Source organism: Excalfactoria chinensis, chromosome 2, assembly GCF_039878825.1.
Source record: "Excalfactoria chinensis isolate bCotChi1 chromosome 2, bCotChi1.hap2, whole genome shotgun sequence".
NCBI classification, from domain to species: domain Eukaryota; kingdom Metazoa; phylum Chordata; class Aves; order Galliformes; family Phasianidae; genus Excalfactoria; species Excalfactoria chinensis.
The window spans coordinates 91,609,561-91,629,048 of record NC_092826.1 but is presented as its reverse complement, the minus strand read 5'-3'; the positions used below and the strand labels follow the sequence as shown (position 1 = coordinate 91,629,048).

Here is a 19,488-nt window from a genome sequence, read left to right as displayed (position 1 = left end):
AGTGATGTAGCTGTGCTCCTGGGAGGGGTGGAGCTCGACTCCATCCCCTCTGAGACCTCATTTAAGGGCTGACTCCCACTGGAGCAGTATCTCTTGGAGATCGCTCACCAGTGAGGACTGCCCCAGCTTCTTCAGCCAAGGCACCACCATTGGTGAGTTTTTCCTTTACTTATTCACTTATACCTTCTGTACATTTGTTATCATCTGTACATTAAAAACCAATACAGTATGAAATACTGACAAAAATAGCCTCTGAGCTTTTATTTCTTAGAAATGTACTATCATAGATGATAAATTATGCAAAAATGACTAGTTATTTTTGCAGATTGATGTAATATCTTGAATATTTCCAATGGAAGCAAAACACAGCAAGATATATTATGAGCTTTATGTAAATGCAATTTAGTTGTCCTTCCTGGTGTATTCTACCATAAACATGCACATCTACTGTATTCATGAAATATAATCCCTCTTCCGATGTTCTTTTAGATCAGTTTTCTCTTTAGAGTAGAGCTTAAAATATGTTAAAGTGTAGCTAAAGTATATTTGAAAAAATAAAATAGATTTACCTTCACACTTTAGCTAATTTTTACATAAAGTTAACGTTAAGCTTTCTACAACTAAGTTCCTTATCTCTGCAATATCATACAGCTGCAAAACAAGCAGCATAGGTTTTCTTATCACAAAAACACTAAAATAAAAATGAATTTCAGTCAACCTACACAACGCTTATTTTATTTATAGTAATATGAAATAAAATTGATAATATTCTTCAAATAATAGTAGAACAAAACAATATTTATCTCTGTAGAAGCCTACATGGTAGAAAAAAAATATGAGGCAGATTGTTAACTCTTATGCTATTTGCTTTTAAGATAGATGAAGCAAGTGAACCCTATTTGAGAATTAAAGGAAGAGGGTAGTTGTTTTCTATTGGTGAAGGAAGGGGGCAGGCAGGTATAGAATCAGAAGAGTTAGAGGAAACATTCTAAGAATGTGGGATGATGTTATTGTTTGAGATGTTGACAGGTGAAGTAAAATCAAGTTTAAAAGTAGGAACGTAACTGTGAGAACCTAGCAGGCAGAGAAGCAGTTGTTTATAGCATCTTTATTTGTTTTAAAATTATCAGATAATTACAGTGCTTTCAGTAGAAGATCTAAAATCCATTTCTTGCTCCTGCTGTGCTACCTATGGTTATAATATGTTTTTTTTTCTTTGTGTAAAGTGAGAAATGGTGGCCTTAAAGTCAGAATATTCTTAATCTCCCTGTTGCAGGCACTGATGCAATTTCTTACGGATGTATGGGCATGCTCATTTCTTAGAAATCATTTTACTTATCATTCATTCTAAGCCTGCAGCTCAGAATATTGTCAAGCAGTCAAAGTAATGTTATTTTAACATTTTCTGAAATAACTGCAGAAAGAATATACGAGCTAACTGTACCAGTATGAAAATGCATTGAAGTAAGTCAAGGCTAGCCAGAGAGGTCTGTTGCTTTACAGCCTACTGTCAGCAAAGGTACTTGGCATTCTTGTATCTTGACTTAAACTAGTTTGCAAGACTGCTGAAAAGCAGAATCTCACTGAAAATTAGGTGCTATAATTGCGTGGAATCTTTCTGTGCAGATGCCTTGCAAAAGTAAGACACAATTAGCAATAGCATGGCATTAATTTTGCACAATATGTTGCTGATGAATGATGCGGTGATGATAAACATATACTGAATTCTCATTTTAGGTTCTGTTAATAAGTCAGATCAGTTATCCTTAGGGCACTTTGTGCCCTGATCTGGAAGTCTGGGATGGTATGCAGAATACACCCCTGGTGATTCAGGTGGAGACAGTTAGAGAGTTCCTCCTCCTTCTGGGCAGTCATAAGTCCATGGGACCAGACAGGTTCCACCCTACAATACTGAGGGAGCTGGTGGGGGTGATTGCTGAGCCATTTTCTTCAATCTATCAGAACTCCTGGTTATCTGCAAGGTCCCAGAGGATTGGAAGCTTGGTGATGTGACTCCCATCTACAAGAAATGCTGTAAGGAGGATCCAGGGAACTACAGGCCTGTCAGCCTGATCTCAATACCAGGGAAAGTTACGGAGCAAATCGTCTTGGGTGAGATCACATGCCACATGCACTGCATCAAGTGGATCAGGCCCAGCCAGCTCAGGTTCATGAAAGGCTTGACCAACTTTCATTGTTGTCATTGACTCAACAACTGGGTGACCAGACTGGTAGATTGGGAAAAAGCTATTGCCTAGACTTAGGCAAAGCCTTTGACATGGTCTCTCACGGCATTCTCCTGGAGAAACTGATTGTCTGTAGCCTGGACAGGTATACCCTTCTTTGGGTAAGGAACTGGCTATTGGGCTGAAGCAGAGCCTAGGGGTAGTAGTTAATGGATTTAAGTCCAGCTGGTGACCTGTTACAAGTGGTGTCCCCCAGGGTTTGGTACTAGGGCCAACTTCTTTAATATATGTATATGTATATTTATATTATATGTATATGTATATACTGATGACCTAGATGAGGGGATTGAGTGTACCCTCAGTAAGTTTGCAGATGACACCAAGTTGGGAGGTGGTGTCAGTCTGCCTGAGGGTAGGGAAGCTCTTCAGAGGGATCTAGATAAGCTGAATCACTGGGCTGAGGTGAATGGGATGAGGTTCAACAGGGCCAAGTGCCGGGTCCTTCCCTTTGGTCACAATAACCACATGCAGTGCTATAGGCTTGGGGATGAGTGGCTGGATGATTGTGACGAGAAAAGAGATCTCGGGGTGTTGGTAGATGCATGGCTGAACATGAATCAGCAGTGTGCCCAGGTGGCCAAGAGGCCCAACAGCATCCTGGCCTGTATTAGAAATAGTGTGGCCAGCAGGAGCAGAAAGGTAATCATCCCTCTGTACTCAACACTGGTGAGGCTGCTTCTTGAGTGTTGTGTTCTTTTTTGAGCTCCTCACTACAAGAAAGACATTGAGGCCCTAGAATGTGTTCAGAGAACGGCAACAAACTGGTGAGGGTTCTGGAGCACAAGTCTTATGAGGAGTGGCTCAGGGAGCTGGGATTGTTTAGTCTGGGTGAGAGGAGGTTCAGGGGAGACCTCATTGCACTCTACAACTTCCTGAAAGGAGGTGTAAGGGAAACTATTGATCACAGCCTGAAACTCTGATTAACCACCTGAGGCTAGTGATGAGTCAGATGCAGAAGCACAGGTGAAGGTAATTCACGGAATGGGTGGAGCTTGACTTCACCTCTCCTAGATCCCATTTAAGGGCTGACCACCACTAAGGTAGCATTTCTTTCTGGAGATTTCTCCTTTGTGGAGTTCTTTTGGCAAGTTTCAATATTGGTGAGCACCCATCTTGACTGAAGGCCTCAGAGTTGGTGAGTCTTTTTCCTTTGATACCATCTGGCTATTTATTTCTAACTATATTTGTGTTTTTTGAACTGTACAACTATACTTGTATTATTTCAACCATTTGGAGGTTGTGATAAGGAGAGGTTTGGCCTCTTCTCCTGTGCGACAAACGGGACCTGAGGAAATGGCCATAAGTTGCAGTAGTAGATATTTAATTTAGACACAAGGAAAAACTTCTTCTCTTAAAGAGTGGTCAGGAGAATGGTCTGCCCAGGGAGGTGGTGGAGTCGCCATCCCTGCCAGTGTTCAAGAGGTATCTGGATGAGGTGCTACAAGATCCAGTTTAGTGGCTTGTGATAGTAATGGTAATGAGAGGTCGTCTGGATTAAATGATCTTGTAGGTCCTTTAGAACCTTGTGATTCTATGATTCCTTCCTGTCCCTTCCCAACACTTCTTTCTTTCAGAAATTTCCTCAAAGAGGTTATATACATTAATTTTATTGCCCTCCTTTATTGGTGGGAACGTGGGAGAAATGGGAAGGAAAAATAATGAAAGAAACCAAGGGAAAAGTAAGATTACAAAACTTGTAAGCTGATGTTTATGCAAGGCCTGCAAGATCATCTAGTCCAACCAGTGTTTTCCTGCTAAATCGTGTTCCTTAATACAACATCTTAAATATCTTGAGAGACTGTGATTCAACCACCTTTCTGGGCAGCCCGCAGCGTCCCAGCGCGAGCGGACTGCGGAAGGAAGCGATGGCAGGCTGGGCGAGGAACCGGCGGCTGCCCCGCAAGAAGTCAATCAGCATAACTCATTCTTTTATTGGAGAGCACCATTGCCTACAATTGATTTATCTGACCAATCTTTTGGGGAAGACATTTTTCCCAGTATTGGACCAGAACCTCCCTTGGAAAAGTAAAGCGTCAGAACAGGCTGCCAGCCGGAGTGGTGAAGTCACCTTCATCCTTAAAGGTTTTCAAAAGAAGGGTAGATGTGGTACTTATGGACAGGATTGAATGGTCATGGTGATGATGGGTCAATAGTTGGACTAGATGATCTTAGTGGTTTTTTCCAGCCTTAATCTTCCTATGATTCTATGAGGGGTTACACAGCACTTCTATTGTTTTCTTTTGACAGTTTCCAATTATTCTGTAAAATGTTACTTTACATCTTTCCCAGCAAATGATTTAAAGCTTGAACTTTCATAGGACCATATTCAGACCTGTTTATTAACAATATGTAGTAACTCCCTCATTTAAATAGAACATTTTATTTTATTATGCTGTAGTGATATGCTGTAACTTACTGAGTGTTATTAACTTAATTGCTATTAATTGGCCATCTGTGTCAGAACAGAACATGGATCAAGAAAGATTCAAAAATAAGTTTAGATTTTTTAAATTTAATTTTATTTTAAAGGCAGCTGCCTGCAACGAATGTGATTAATGTACAGTATCTGGATCACTTACCAACTCATGAAACTATACAACTGGAAACTTGCGTGGCTTATGCCAGAGCAACTTTTAGCAATAGATTGCAGTTTCTTTGATTTACAAATTCTTCTTTCCTAAATTATGTGTCATGAGTTAATCACAACTTAGTACAGTTCTCTGATAACTGCCACTTAGGAAAGTCAGTATTATTACTCATTTAGGAGGGGATTTTTGGGAAACTGTTTTAGTACCTCTGTTTTCATGTGATTCCTCAGAAGGGGCATGTGCAGATATCTTTGATGACAGTAACACAATCCAAGAGGATGGCATGGAGTTGTGTTAGGAGAGTATCGGATTAGGAATTAGGAGAAGAGTTTTCACCACAGGATGGTGGGGCACTGGAATAGGCTCCCCACGGCAGTGGTCATGTCACCAAGACTTCTGGAGTTCAAGAAGCATTTGGGCAATGATCTCAGGCATATGGTCTTATGTAAGAGCCAGGAGTTGGCCTTAATGATTCTTGTGAACACCTCCAAACTCAGGGTGTTCTATGATTCTATGATTTTAGTTACTGAATAATGTGAAGAATCTACATCTGCAGTCAATCACATAGGCTTTTGATTAAGCCCTATGTAACTGGAGTAGAATAAAAACTGTACTGTGCAGCCAGATGCAGTAATGTTGGAAACTTGTTTTTAGTTTGCTTAAGGAGACATTGTTTTTTATTGGTTGTCAAAACAAATAAGTCCAAGATTCCAGCAGTTGCAGCTTTCCAAGAAAAGGCTTCACTAAGCAAAAGAGCCTCAAGGTAACTCCTTACGGAGGATGAAGCTTAATCCACTGGCATGCTCATAGAAGGAGGAAAGCCTTCTATGACATTAATGTAGAGAAGAGAATATTCTTGAATAGCTTCTGGGTCTGAGGATCAAACCTATTTTATTATTTTTATTATTATTATTTTTAACTTTGACTCGACATCTAAATATGGCTTTTTCTGTGAGGTCTTGGAGAATGCACATTTAGCTTGCTCCTTCATCCCAGCCCTTGAGTAATGCTTGAATAATCACAGAATCACAGAACTGTAGGGGTTGGAAGGGACCCCCAGAGATCAAGTCCAATCCCCCTGCAAAAGCAGGTTCCCTACACCAGGTAAATAATGCAATGACTGGTTTTATAGAGTAGGGAAGGCAGAAGACAGAAAGAGGAAGGCGGTTAAGCCAAACTGAGTGTAAATGAATAACAATGATTAAACCATTATATTTCTGGAGCCATCTGCTTAGTTATAACACATCTTTTTTAACAGTAAGAGTTGGCTTCTGGTGGTATTAAACTTTATTTGAACAATATATTCTACTTAATGCAGAGAAGTTTATGAGGCCTTTTACAGAATAAACATTTTCTTCCACCTGATAAAAGTTGGTAGTGTCATGTTGCATATCTCTGCTCACCAAGAGATAAGTTGAGGAATTTACTATCTTATGAAAGTATAATACACACTGGATGCTGTTCTATTAGTATTTCATTCTTTGAAGAAAGGTGTTCACGTGTTTCTCACACTGAAAAATCTTTTGTTATTTTTAAGTTCCTTTGATAAGATGAGCATTCAGTATGAATAGAAATGGTTTGTCAGAAAGCATGAATACCCATACTGGTTTGGGAATAATAAATCTTATGGGATCTTATCTTGCTTTAATACAATACAATGTATGTTAAATTCTAGCTATAGAAAAAAATCAATGACATGGAAAGAAAGCTTCAGATGTTTTTCAGTGAAATCATTCTTTCAGATTTATTAACATTTTACAGCGACTTTCCATTTGCAGAACAAATAATGTCTCCCTGCATGATGGTTCTTTTACTGTACCATATTGTACTATGGTTCTGCTACATGGTGGAAGGGGTGTAGCTCAAAGAACAGGTAATCATGAGTCTCTACCACCTTTTCTTTAAAAATAGGACTACTCAAAAAGCTAACACATGACATGAAATGCATACAATTCTGCATGGATATGGAATGAATCATATATGACTGGGGATGATAAGGTTGAATCCCTATGGGTAAAGATCAGGGGAAGAGCTGACAAGGCAGCCATCTTGGTGGGCATTTGCTATAGATCACTGAACCAGGATGAAGAGACAGATGAGGTGTACTATGAGCACCTCGTGGAAGCTGTGCAATCGCCAGCCCTTGTCCTCATGGGGGATTTTAACTTCCCCAGCATGTGCTGGGAATACAACACAGCACAGAAGAAGAAGTCTAGGAGGTTTCTGGTGTGTTTGGAAAATAATTTTCTGATATAGCTGGTGAGAGAGCCTACAAGAGGAGCTGCCCTGCTAGACCTGCTGTTCACAGAGAAGGTCTGGTGGGAGATGTGGAGGCCGGGGGCTGTCTTGGACAGAGTGACCATGAAATGATAGAGTTCTCAATTCTTGGGGAAACCACGAGGGGGAGCAGCAAAACTGCTACCTTGGACTTCCAGAGGGTGGACTATGAATTGTTCAGAAGTAGGGGAAGTCCTAGTAAGTCTAGAGAGTAAAGGGGTCCAAGATAGCTGATTGCTCTTCAAGAAGGAAGTCTTAAAGGCACAGGAGCAGGCTGTCACCCTGAGCTGCAAAATGAGCCGGTGGGTAAGAAGACCAGCGTGGATGAATAGGGCACTGTTCTTGAGGCTCCAGGAGAAAAAGAGAATCTACTGCCTGTGGAAGAATGGACAGGCAACTCAGAAAGACTACAGAGAAGTTGTTAAGATGTGTAGAGAGAAAATCAGAAAGGCAAAAGCCCAGCTTGAAGTCAACCTGTCTGCTGGGGTAAAAAAGAACCAGAAACTCTTTTACAAATACATCAACAGTAAGTGGAGGACTAAGGAGAGTCTCCACTCCTTACTGGATGAGGCTGGGAATGTGACCACTGAAGATTAAAAAAAAAAAAAAAAAAAAAAGGCAGCAGTTCTGAATGCCTTCTTTACATCTGTTTTTAAAAATCAGACTAGTTATCTTCAAGGTACTTCACTCTGACCTGGTAGTCTCACACAAAACCCCTGATGATTCAGGAGAAAGCAGTCAGAGACCTACTGCTCCAACTGGAGCACAACTGCCACAAGTCCATGGGTTTGGATGAGGTTCACCTGAAAGTGCTGAGGGAACTGGTGGAGGTGATAGCTGAGCTGCTTTCCATCATCTATCAGTGCTCCTTGTTGACTGGTGAGGTCCCAGAAGAGTGGAGGCTTGCCAGTGTGACTCCCATCTACAAGAAGGGTTGTAAGGAGGACCTGGGGAACTACAGGCCTGTTAATCTGACCTCGGTGTCAGGGAAAGTTATGGAGCAGATTGACTTGAAGGAGATCATGAGGCAAGTGCGGGACTGTGGGTGGAGAGACGCCACCAAACTAACTGCGGGCAAGCAGGTAGCTGACTCAATATAAGTAAGAAACATGCTTCCATTTTATTGCCTGAAAAGCCATACTTTTATAGCAGACAGATGAGGGTGTTCGAAAATCACACACACTAATTGGAGGAAAGCTACTACAATAACAACCCTAAAACCCGCATTCCAAGCCGCAAGCCATTCATTCTTTTCCTAGAGATGTCCTTGGTTCTCATGCTGTTTATCCTGCCCCGCAGCTGCTGCTCTGTGAAGTCCTTCTTGAACTGAAACACAGGACAGTAGGGGGATCAGGAACATCCAGCATGGGTTCACGAAGGGCAGGTCCTGCTTGACCAATCTGATATCCTTCTTTGATCTAATAACCTGTCTGGTGGACAAGGGAAAGGCTGCTGATGTAGTCTACCTAGATTTCAGCAAAGCCTTTGACACAGTCTCTCACAGTATTCTCCTGCAGATGCTAGCAGTCTGTGGCTTGGACAGGTACACCCTTGGCTGGGTAAGGAACTGGCTGGAAAGCTGGGTCCAAGAGTGGGTGGTGAATGGAGCTAAATTCATCTGGTGACCAGTCACAAGTTGTGTTCCTCAGGGGTTGGTGCTGGAGCCTGTCCTCTTCAATATCTTTATTGGATGAGGGCACTGAGTGCATCCTCAGTAAGTTCGCAGATGACACCAAATTGGCAGGGAGTGTTGTCTCACTCCAATTTGTAGGAGGGAGGCAAGGTTCTTTGATATGTGTATACCTGGCATGAGATCAAGAAGTAACGGTTCAAATGTTGGTCCAACCAGTTTATTAAAGTCCTAGCCATTTTAGGGAGATGGGGAAGGGAAGGTGGGCGATAGGAAAAGTAGGAAATATAAGCAAGGAGTCTGTAGAGAGCAAAAGAGATATAGTCACCACTGTGGGTCCAGCGAGGTACACCATAGGTAGGTCCGCTGATTTCAGGAACTCGTCTGATCACTGCGGAGGATAGGAGAAAGTCAGGAAGCTCCACAGCAAGCCAGCCTCAGGGGTTCCTCCGAAGAGGTTTTCCCCTCAGGGAATTCTCCATCAAAGGTGTCTTTGGGAGTTTGTCTCCCAAGTCCCCAGTTTAGCGAGGGCCTTTTATCCCCGATTTCTGTGGGGTTGTTCTTTCTTCTTCTTTGAAGTTTGAGGATTACAAAAATGCTCAACATTTTTGGGAGTGTATCTTGAACAAACACTGGATGTCTAAACAAGCATCTTCTGAAGGTAAACACTGGTTTAAAACCAGCTTTTCTGACATTCCTGGCCCACAGATAAGCCAGCGGGGGTTGGTGGTGCCTCTGTTGCCAGACACAAGCATTATCACCTTCTGCAGTAGTCAGCTCCTTCAAGTAGCACCCCTGAAAAAGACTGCTTGTCCTGTCTCTGCTTATCTTTGCAATCATAAGCAGAGATGGCACAATAACACCCACCATTCACCCTCCTAGATAGTTAGCAGTTGCCAGTCAGTTTTATCATCAGAAAAGCCTGGAGCACAGGCCTTATGAGGAGCGGCTGAAGGAGCTGGGAGTGTTCAGTCTGGATGTCATAGGTTACACTAAAATCTACCGGCACCCATGACAGGGGTATAGATGGCCTGCAGGGCCGCTATCCCAAAAGGAAAAGAAAACAGGGAAAGAGAAAATAAATACAGCGACAACAATCTAAGGAGGCACACTATTTTACTAAATACTATATCGGAATACAGAATAACACAATATAATGCAATATAATTGGAATTAAGGATAATGAATCAAGTAAAATCAGAGAGAGAGTGAGTCCCGAAACACAGAGGCCTACTGTAACTCTAGGTGAAATGGCTGGAATGCTTCCACACACTCCCCCATGGCTGGCAGGATGCAAGAGAGTGAGTCCAGCACTGAAGTGAGATTATATAGTCCTGGTCATATGACTGACCGTGGTGTTCCCTGGGACATTCAGCCTTCTTTCTGTGAGCAGCAGATTTGTCAAAATTATCTATGCTTAACATGATGTTATGATGTGGAATACTGATAGCAAAATTACAAAATTGCAAAACCATGACACTGGAGAAGAGGAAGCTCAGGGGAGACCTTATTGCTCTATATAACTTCCTGAAGGGAGGTTGTAGGGAGCTGGGGGTCGGCCTCTTCTCTTGTGTAATCAGTGATAGAATTAGAGGGAATGGTTTCAAGCTGTGCCAAGGGAGGTTCAGGCTGGATGTGAGCCGACAGTATGTCCAGGTGGCCAAGAAGGCCAATGGCATCCTGGCTTGCATCAGAAACAGCATTGCCAGCAGGAACAGAGAGGTAGTTGTCCCTCTGTACACAGTGTACTTGGCACTTGTGAGGCTGAACCTCCAGTACTGTGTCCAGTTTTGGGCCCCTTACTGCAAGAAAGACATTGAGGCTCTGGAACGTATTCAAAGAACAGCATCAAAGCTGGTGAGGGGTCTGGAGCACAGACCATATGAGGAGAGGCTGAAGGAGCTGGGAGTGTTCAGTCTGGAGAAGAGGAGGCTCAGGGGAGACCTTATTGCTCTCTGTAACTACCTGAGGGGAGGTTATGGTGAGCTGGGGGTCAGCCTCTTCGCTTGTGTAACTGATGATAGGACTAGAGGGAATGGTTTCAAGCTGTGCCAGGGGAGGTTCAGGCTGGATGTTAAAAAATACTACTTCTCTGAAAGAGTGGTCAGGCACTGGAATGGGTTGCCCAGGGAGGTGGTGGAGTCACTGTCCCTGGAGGTGTTCAAAGAATGTTTGGATGTTGTGTTGAAGGACATGGTTTAGTGAGAACTATTGGTGGATGGTTAGACTGATGATCTTGTAGGTCTTGGTGATTCTGTGATAAAGGTTGTACAGCAGTATTTCAGATGTTTTTGAAGGAAAAAGGATTTTGTTTTGCTTCATTTTGCTTACATTGTTACTGGATTCTTCTATAACATCTTGCTCTCATTTTTCCTGTTTCTTATTCTGTGTAATCCTTGTGTATTAATATCTGAAAGAAAAAGATGACCAAAAGAATGACTGGTATACCGCCCTGGCAGCATCTATAGTTTAAAGTACATGGAATGCAAAAAAACATTTTCCTGGAAATGTTTCACTGGACACCAAGATTAAAGATTGGCTCTGTAAAGTGGGTTGCACAGCTAATCTGGACTTTGTTCTTCTCAGAGATTTGTATTGGTATGTTATTTTTTTGGCTCGTTGATTTTTCTCATGTGGAGTACAGATGGGTTTTTCTTCCTCACCCTTCTCATTAATTATAAAAAGGGCATCTAAAACTTCATGAACAGAGATATGGACAGAATTCCTACTAAGGTATCAGTGATATCCAATAAATACCTTATTCTAATAGCAGAGTTAAAGTAAACTCATGTATTTTGGAAAGAAGTGACTCTGAATTACACAATGCTGATAACACTATCCTCTTTGAGAAGACTTGACCTTGTGGTTTTTAGTGGCAAAATAGGTCAGCACTGATCAGTCAGTATGTACAATAGCTTTCACGAATATAGAATATTTAAAATTAGCATTCAGCCACTCAGCCATTTTCTTCCTATATTTTCCGTAATGGAGGTAACATGATAAAATCAAATAAATTTTTCACACTGACATATAATAATAGCTACACATAAGCTATTATTTGTTTTGATAATATTCTAATATCTTATTAAGACTAAATTTGTCTTTGCATATGTATAACATTAATTATTTCTTTCTCCACTCCTCAACAGGTAGGAGATGGAAGGTAGGTATTTAGGATGCATCACTAAATACTTACAGAAAATATATTTCATTCTTCTTGGAAAAAGCAGGGATAGTGTTCAGGCAATTTGCTTTTTCCCTGTTCTTCATCAGTATTTTCTACTGTGAATTCTAATATGGCTGTATCACAGTAGTTAGCGGGATGGTTCCAGGACTCTTAACAATGTAATTTTTATCATGCTAGATAGTAATATTAATTCCCTGTGCACCAGAGAAAAGGATAATCATTTAATTAAACAAGACTTTTGTGCATCAACATTTTTGTTCCCAAGGGGAAGGGTCAAGAAGAAAATTGCCTTGAGTATGGTCACATGGTATGTGATTGCACAACCAGGGGATCAGGCTGAGCCAATCCTGGTCTGTGAAAAGCAAATCCTACTTGACCAACCTCATTTTCTTCTCTGATCAGGTGACCCACCTAATGAATAGGGAAAGTTATGGACTTTAGTAAAGCCTTTGACTCGGCCTCCCACAATAGAATGTATAAACTGTCAGCCTATGGTTTGGATGGGTATGGTCTTTGCAGGGTGAAAAACAGGTGTAAATAACAGGGTAAAAAGCTGGGCCCAGAGAGCAGTGGTGAATCGATTTAAATCTAGCTGGCAACTGGTCATGAATGGGGCAGTACTTGGGCCAGTCCTGTTTAATACTTTTACTGATAATCTCTAAGAGTGGATTGTGTGTACTGCCAGTAAGTTTGCAGTTGACACCAAGTTGTTGATCTGCCTGAAGGTTGAAAGAACCTACAGAGGAACCTGGACAGGTTGAATCAGTGGGTTGATACCATTTGCATGAGTTTTAACAAGATTAAGTGCTGGGTAACTTTGGCCAAAACAACCTGATGTATGGCTGCTGACTTGGGGCAGAATGGCTGGAAGGTTATGTGGAGAAAAAAAAAATATATAATAATAATAAAAAAAAAAAATCTAGAGATGTTAGCTGACAGAGAGCTTTTCTCTTGGTTAACTAGTGATAGGATACAATGGAATGGCTTTAAATTGTGCCAGAAAAGGCTCAGGTTGGGTATTAGAAAAATGAAAGAGTGGCTAAACACACTGAAATAGGTTGTCAAGGGAAGCAATGCAGTCACTGTTCCCAGAGGTTTTCAAGGGAAGAGATGTGGTACTAAAGGTCATAGTTTAATGGTTGTAGTGTTAATGGCTTGATGGTTGGACTAGATGATCTTAGTGGCCTTTTCCAAGCTTAATGACTCTATGATGCTTAGACTGATACTGCAAGATCTCTTTATCTTATTAAATCCAGTTGGCTTTATTGATAGTGTGTATGTATACAGTTATAATGCTAAGAGAATGTTTTACAAATGACATCTTTTCCTGACTGACTACAGACCATTTATATAAGAAAAGCTGTATGTAAATCCAGAGATATTTTGTAAAGGGAGGCATGAAATAGTCAAAGCATGATGATGCCGCGATAGGTAGAGAGGCAGTTCTTCTAACTCAAAAATGTATGTAATATGATTATTTTTGCTACTAGTGCAGTAGGCCATTAGCTTAGGATTTTTTATGTTTTTCTTCATCATCACTCTTCATTTAGGTCCTTTAGAGAAGTCAAGTTATCAATAAACGTTCTGCTTGTTCTTGGATGGTATAAATTGATAGCAAATTGTTTCAAACTGTTCTCAAGACATTTAAAAATATCCATACAAAACAAAAAAGCTGAGTGCCTTTGAGTGCTGTTCTTCGTATTACTAATGGATGTCATTCAGTATTTAATAAACAATTCATAGTGTTTAGCATGTTCCCTTGATGGGACACATATGATACAGGAATTTTTAAAGAATCATATACTTACAAATCAAATGTAGCAGTGGCTGAATCTATACAAATAAAACTGATCAAGAATGAAATAGCAATATTACTTGACCACACTCCATCTCAATGAAACTGCCTAAGTCCAGAAAATAATCAGATTAATTTTTAACTTGACAGCTGCAAAATTTATTTATTTATTTATTTTTCTCCCTCTGGAGAATTTACAATCACATGTTCTATTCTGGATAGTAATGTAAAATCCAGAGGGAAATCTAAACAGCATATACCATTTAATACAGAAGCATGCATACAATAAAATGAAATACTCTGTGCCAAATTTAAAGCACTTAATATGATTTAATTGTATATGACAGAGACTTATTAACCTTGAAGACTCAGATGATATATTTACAGAGTATTTATCCGCACTTCAGAATGATTAAGATATTCCTGATCTTGCTTAAAAAAACATAATAATTCAATCCTGTTTTGTATTTGACAAATTGATAATGAAACATCAAAATATTTGCTGTGTAGGTGTTTATTTCTCTGCTAAATTTGGAAAAGGATGATATCTGTTACAAATTATATTAATAATCTGTTATGGCAACATCTACCCAGTAGAAAATGAGATAAGTTGCGGGATAAACTAACAATTGGCAAATAATAATTATTTGACATCTTCATTTAAGGATGAGTTAGTTGTTAAGCCAGTGGTAGAAAACTAAACACCCTTTCACAGATTTCTTGAGCTGTCTCTGTAGATTTAATATGTAACTTATTTGTATGGACAGTGAAAGTGTCTGGTGTGGTGAAGTTTATCTAGACCACATATACATTTTTTTTAACATACATTTAACTTGTAAGCAATACATGAACATTGCTCCAAATGTAATGCCTTCTTTTTTATTATGGTGGCCCACAAGTTCACTTATTGGCATAGCAATAGAGATGAATTTTCCAGCCAATATTTTGTTTAATTTTGTTATGTAACAGATAGCAATGGAGAGGCAGTCTGACAAAATGGTGTCTGACATAGAAGTACATAGGAAACAAAGATATGTAATTGAATTCCTTCATCCAGAAAAAATTGCAATTATTGACATTCTTTGACACTTTCTGAATGTTTATGGAGACCAAAGAGTGGAGGCTGTGAATGCCTTCTGCCTGGAAACATTCAAGGCCAGGTTGGATGGGGCTTTGACCAACCTTGTTTAGATGGAAGTGTTCCTGCCTATAGCGGGGGAGCTGGAAATGGGTGGTCTTAAGGGTCCCTTCCAACCCAAACCATCCTGTGATTCTTTGTTAGTGCAGTGAGGCAGTAGGCAATGTTTTTCAGCAGTGGCAAAAACAGTGGCCATGCTGATTTTTATAAGCATAGCATACAGACTCTCATTCACTGCTGTCAAAAGTGCATAGTTAATGGTGGTGACTATGTTAAAAAGTAATGCTTGTTAGCTGAGAGCTTGCTCTATGAAAAAGTGTTCTTCTGTTCTTTGTATCTGTTGTAGTTTCCATGGAAACAGATTGGATTAATTACTTTCTGAGCAACCTGCATAATTGGAGTAACACTGCATGTGGAAAGTGGGAGCAAATATTTTTTTCCAGAGTCATAATAATTAAAATTATCTTAATTAAAATTATTCTTTCCTTATACTATCTTTGTAATGATCTGCTTATAAGGTAAACTAAAACTTTAACTAAGGAAAGAAAATAAATAAATAAATAAATAAATAAATAAATGAAGCACCACGAAGCACTAATATCTCTGTACATTATTTATAGTGTGCCTAGTATTTAATCTATTCACATAGGTATATGATATTATTTACCAATTTGAACAGACTAAACTACAATGATTCTTCAATTTATTTCTATTACCTGGCTTTACTTACTGAATAATGAAGAGTGTAAGCAGACTTTGATATTAATGGTCAGCATTTATGCTTTCATGAATCTTGACGCCTAAATTTGTCATGTCTATTATAGCATGCACAAATTATTTCCCAGTTTGTTAACTAGAGGAGAATGCCCATTTCTGTAGTACTGAGTGAGCCTGCTGTGATCAATGATATAGATGCATGTTTTTGGCTTTTTTTGTTTCTTTGTTTGTTTTTTTCCCCCATATCTGTTCCATGCACCTCCTCCTGGTACAATCTTTGTGATTGAAATGTAAGTATGCAAAATAAATCTTCCATTTCTCCCCTCCCTCTTTCTTTTCCCCTAAAGAACTCTGACACATAAGCATTAAAAAAATATGTAATTTCATTGTCTGCTACAGGTTACCAGTGTAAGCCATCATTGGAAAGAATAACATTATATAAACATTGACTCAGACTGAAACTAAAACTGTTGTGGAGTTTTAGGTTTGCTTGTCCAAACTCTTTGCTCAACTGATTATGAGTTTACTAGTAATTTTATCTGTCCAAATTTGTACAAGTATCTATCCTAAAGAAATAATAAAAACAAATAAAAACCTAAAAACCTCTAACTACTCTGAGCAAAAAAGCTCAAAAAAAAAAAAAAAAAAAAAAGCTCAGTAAATCACAGGCCATTCCACAGAAAAAGAAACGAAATGCTAATAAAGATAGTGCCGTGGGATTAATGATTAAAAGCAGATATAGTAATCCTATACAGCAAAATAAGATAGCTTAAAATCTTAGCTACTTGGAATGCCTAGATCATTCTCAAATGTAAGAAAGTGCATATAGAATTTCCTTTTCTGTAATCAATCACAGTTTGTAGGCAGAGACATTTCTCCTGATGAGAAATGCAACATTGCATTGGTCTTGTAAATGAGATTGTCTCTTACTTTTATTAAGTCCAACTTTTATTAACAGTCCAACCGGATATGTTTTATTAAGCTCTAGCAAAGTATCAGTAATTAAAATTGTTTCAATAATACCTTTGTGGCCAGAGGCTGAAGAGCCTGACATCCCAAAATTTGGCTTAATAGTGATTATCTGATTTTTATTCAAACACCTGCTTCTGCTCTACAGTTTTACCTGGCAAAATATTCTGGACAGCATCATTACTCCAGATTTGGTTCAACAGTAAATTATAGTCAGTTAAACAGTAGCTATTAGTACCTCACAAGTTTTAGCTAGTATTAGTGGGGAAACTAAGTCATATCTGAGCTTTTTTGGTTTCTTTGGCTTGTTTCGGCAAATTCATCTTCCTTCCAATTGACTTACAAGAAATAAATGAGAAAAACAAGCTTCTACACCAGATTACTTGGCTTTGACTTCTGGACCAAATTATTAATAAGGAATCTATCTTGTTCAGCGTGCAAGGCTGAGGTGAAGAAAGGATCAAGGTTATTTATGGTCCTGAAGAATAGTGGACATGTATATAAACTTATGTCTCTTATCTTTAAACTGCACAAAGTAGTTCTTTATTTCAAATGGCTTTGTAAACATACATAAACTGAAAATTCTTAAAAAATTATGAAAGAAATAACTAGTTCAAGATCACTGGAATCTCACAGACTTGAGAGGTTCAGTGTCTCAATGCAGTTATTGGAGATGTTTTGACATACATATGTATACATGGAAGAAGATTCAGGCAGCAAGTAAGGACAAATACTGTCCAATGTTTTATTACAAATGCTAAGCAACAAAGGAATGTGAGGAAGAAGGGGAAGTTAGCAATAGTAAAGAGAGAAATCCCAGAAAATGGTTTACAAAACAGGAATAGTCTCCACCAGGGATCCAGCAATGGATATTGGTCTGTAGGGAGGCAGCAAGTTAGCGGGGGGGTGGGGTGGTGGTGGTGGGGGATGTTGCCAAAGGTACTTCTGTTTTGTCCATCAGGGACAACAGCACATCCATAAAACATACAACTTGAATTGGCTAATGGGCAGTTGGTCATATGATTGTTGCATGGTAGGCTGCTAGGTATGCACACTGACTGCATAGTGGTCCTCTCCTTTGAGATGAACCCCATAAGTAAGCTTGAATGCCCAAAAGAAGCAACAGCCAAAAAGGTTTCTTCTTTTCTTCCAGCTATGCATGTTTCTCTTACCTTTGTGCTCATGATAACCATTAACCACAAAAGCTTGTTGAGCAGTTTATGTCTGGGATAGGTGCTGCTGAACAAGCGTTGAGCCAAAAATTGTTACAGCTTCTTACGTCTAGTATCAAGCAGTGACATTCTCCTCTTTGTTTCATACATTAAGGATCAGGTCATGAAAAATCATACATATTTTATCTGTATTCCTTCAACCTTTTAATCACCAATGAATTATTCATTTTCCATGAGATCTTTTATATTCCCTAACAGGTATGGGTTGTGCATGAGGAGAGAGCTTCTCTATTGTGACCTGTGTGTTACCAAGATAGATCCCATTCTGATATCTGGAAAGTGTGAACAGAAAAGGATGGAAAACTATTGATAACTTTCATCTAATTTTTTTTAATCAATCAATCAAAACAACACACACTTCCAGAAACTACTATAGGTCAAACCACCTTAACACAGTAGAAAAAGAAAAAAAAAGATTTTAGCTATGCTCTCCGTTTCCATACTGTGAGTCTTCTGTGCATCACATAATGTTGCAGCATATGAATGCTCTCAGTACCTGTGTGCAGTTGCAAGGAAAGAGCCCAGGGTCTAGGTGGAATCTGAGAGCAAGCCCTGGAACAGCTCACTGATAGACGGACATTAACACATCAGACAAGCATCTATTGAAGGCACAACTAGGACATTTATAGAATATGTACATAAGTATGTAAATGCAAACTTTTTTGAACCTACGGGATTTAAAAACATATGCTACATGTGTTGTAGAAGACATCTCTAGGGCCATTATCTTTTGCTTCAGTTCAGGCAAAGCCATCTGATAACCACAGATATTCTCAGCCTACCACAGTAAATTGTATAGTGTATAGCAAAAAAAGACTAGTAAGTGAAAGCATTCATAGGATGTCTAGGGGGAAAAGAAGTCTGCAATAATAAGGATAACCCTCAAAATTATAAACAAAACAAAAATGTATCCATGAAGTTTGAAAAAAAAAAAAAAAAAGATTGAGGTCCTTTGATTTCTTGTACAGGTGTAGAATAACTATTAAAAGTTGGAGAGGCTAATTCTTTGTTACATTGATCCTAGTCCTTCCAAATTAAGATTTGGAATGGAGCAAAGGTGTTGACTGAGCAAGAGTGTGCTTTTATTTATTAAAGGTCAAGAGAGCAAGAGAGGAAAAAGAGAAGAAAAGGAGGGTCTACCTTAAGCAAGACAGCTAACTCTTGGCTTCTCCACTGGGTTTGGCACAAATGTTTGTTCTGTTGTTTTCAAGAGTGTTATGGTACAGGGTTTTGTCATTTTTTTGTTTTGTTTTATTTTTATGTTTCCTGAGGCCTTCATAACATTGTTATAGTTTTGTTTTGCTAGTCACAAGTAAGCAACATGTCTATCTCAACCAATCAGAAAGAGAGTAAGAATTCACAGTGTTACAGTCTGTATAGTGTTGTCACAGTATGAGGCAGAAAGAAATACCACTATACTCCCACATTCCACCCCATGTCTCAGACTCTTTGCTTGATGTTGTGCCCGATGTCAACACAGTCACTGGTGTCATCCACAGTGGTGATGCATGCCTAGTATACAGAAGGAGCAAAGAAATAAGAGACAAACCTATTTATGACACACTTCACTAGGCCAGTGCCTAGAATTAGAAAGATAAATTCAGCCTCTATTGTTGTTTAGATTCATATCAAACAGGCTCCCCACCCTGTTGGTCTCAGTGATTGGAAGAAGCTGGAAAATCAACTATCATCATCTTATTTGAGTCCAT

The 19,488-nt window shown here is 39.4% G+C and overlaps 1 protein-coding gene across 3 annotated transcripts in view; it reads left to right on the top strand.

Annotated features, from left to right (window-relative positions):
- The window catches only part of CNTNAP2 (contactin associated protein 2), a 624,497-nt gene that overhangs the window by 46,497 nt on the left and 558,512 nt on the right, over nt 1–19,488 (top strand). The window lies entirely within an intron of this gene.